This window comes from Myotis davidii, unplaced genomic scaffold, assembly GCF_000327345.1.
Source record: "Myotis davidii unplaced genomic scaffold, ASM32734v1 scaffold188, whole genome shotgun sequence".
Classification (NCBI taxonomy): domain Eukaryota; kingdom Metazoa; phylum Chordata; class Mammalia; order Chiroptera; family Vespertilionidae; genus Myotis; species Myotis davidii.
In genome coordinates this window covers 441,299-443,852 of record NW_006299270.1, presented here as the reverse complement: position 1 = coordinate 443,852, position 2,554 = coordinate 441,299, and positions in this window count along the sequence as shown.

Genomic DNA, 2,554 nt, shown 5'->3' with positions numbered 1-2,554 from the left:
CTTGTTCTTTTTTTTTTTTTTTTTAGAATTATTATTGCCACTTTTTTTTTCCTTACTGGATTATTCCCTGGAGAAATAGAGATTTGTGTTGATCTTTATCAAAGTGATTGTACCTTGTGAGGTCAGCTGCACCTGAGAAGAAAGAGGATTCAGGAGGAAAGATTGAAGAAGGTACGCAGTGGCATGGCAGGTAGCTGAGATAAAGGGGACTGATCTCATTACAATCCTACACAATCTTGTAGTTCCATGAAGCTTGTGAATCATTAGCTTAGACATAAGTTGTTAAGGACGTGGAGTGGAACAAATAGAGGGCACATGTACACAAGCTTTTAATCGATGCTTCAGGGAATTGTTGTACAATAGCTGTAACAAGTGGGGTTAAAGAATTACTTATTTCTGGTTCCTTTGATTACTCTCCTTTTGACCTTGTCTAAGTCAGGTGACCAGATTCTCTTCTTCTCTTTGCCTCAGTGAAACAGAGGCCAGGACTATCATCACTCCGGAGCATCAAGCATGAATTACAAACAGCAATGAACAATAGCCACGGCTTCAAAAAATGCATAACATGGGAGAAGAACCCAGTTTCATCTTGTAGCCACTCCACTAGGAAGTGTCTCTATGGAATGAACCAAGATTGCAGCCTGAGTATTCAGTGGCAACCTCAAAGGCATTGAAAGTCAGTGATAAGATTAAATTTAAGGAAGTTTTAACAGGAGGATAAAGTTTATCACAAGATTATTAGTTGACCAGATTCTCTTCTTCTCTTTGCCTCAGTGAACTAGAGGCCAGGACTATCATCACTCCAAAGCATCAAGCATGAATTACAAACAGCTAAGCAACGAACAATAGCTACGACTTCAAAAAATGCATAACATGGGAGAAGAACCCAGTTTCATCTTGTAGCCACTCCACTAGGAAGTGTCTCTATGGAATGAACCAAGATTGCAGCCTGAGTATTCAGTGGCAACCTCAAAGGCATTGAAAGTCAGTGATAAGATTAAATTTAAGGAAGTTTTAATAAAACAGGAGGATAAAGTTTTCACAAGATTATTAGTGTTATGTGCCATGTAACACATTACCACAAATTACATGAACAGCAATATAAAACAGCAATTATTATCTCACATTGCCTGTGGAAGTATGGGCATAGCTTAAGTGGGTCCTCTGCTTAGGGTCTCACAGGCTGCCATCAAGGTGTCTGCTGGACTGCATTTTCATATGAAGGCTCAACTGGGGAGGAATACACTTCCAAGCTCCCTCTGGAAAATTCATTTCTTTGTGGTAGTGGGATTCAAGTAAGTTTTTTTTTTCTTTAAATTCAGGCAGAGAAAGAGAAGAGGGAGAGAAACTTTAGGTTCTATACCTTTTGTGATCACATACACATGGTCACATACATACTCCAAGCCACAAATCCCACCCACATTCAAGGGCATGAACATTGGGAGGCAGGGATAATGTGACCCACTTAAGGTCTGTCAAGTCTGCCTAGCTATCTGCCCCACAAGGATTATAGAAATTATTCCCCTGGATTTTTACAAACAGGAGAAACACAAATGTCCATTAATGGGTGAATGGATGAAAAAATGTGGTCTATACATACAATGAAATATTCAACCTTAAAAAGGGAGGGAATTCTGACACAGGCTACAACTTGGATGAACCATGAAGACATTATGTTAAGTGAAGTAAGTCAGATTCAACATGACAAACATATACTTCCACTTATATGAGGTTCCTAGAGTAGCAAATTTATAGAGACAGAGAATAGAATGGTAGTTTCCAGGAGCTGGGAGAAGGAAGGCATTAGTTAAGGCCTTCCAAAGAAACAGAACCAATAGGATGAGTATATTGAGAAAGAGATTGATTATAAGAAATTGGCTCATACAACTATAGAGGCTGGCAAATCTAAATGTGTAGTGCAGGCCAGCAGACTAGAGACCTGGGAAAATGATGTAGTTCCAATCCAAAGGCTATCAGAGAAAGAAATTTTCTTATTTGGAGTAAGGTCAGCCTTTTGTTCTATTTAGGCTTTTGACTGATTGGATGAGGCCCTAAATTATGGAGGGAGATATGTTTTACTCTAGTGATTCAAATATTATTCTCACCCAAAACACCTCAAAGAAACACTCAGAAGAATGTTTGACCAAATATCTGGGCACCTTGTGACCCAGACAAGTTCACAGATAAAAATCACCATCATAGGAGTGATTGTTTAATGAGTACAGAGTTTCAGTTGGAGAAGATGAAAAACTTCTGGAGATGAAGTGTGGCGATGGTTGCAAAACAATGTACTTAATGCCACTGAACTATACACTAAAAATGGTGAAAGTTTTATGTACGTTTTACCATTTTTACCACAAATAAACAAAGAGAGGAACTACTTGTTTCTATCAGGCTTGAACAGGGAAAAAAAAAAAAAGGCTGTGCTAAAGAGCCAGATCGCCCAGAAGACTGTGACTGATCTAACGCTTAAACGCTCCAGGTTGTGGCTCCTCAATGTGAGCTTCTAGTTTGAGGGAAGTCAAGAAAAAATTTGAGGGTAACCCTCATGTGA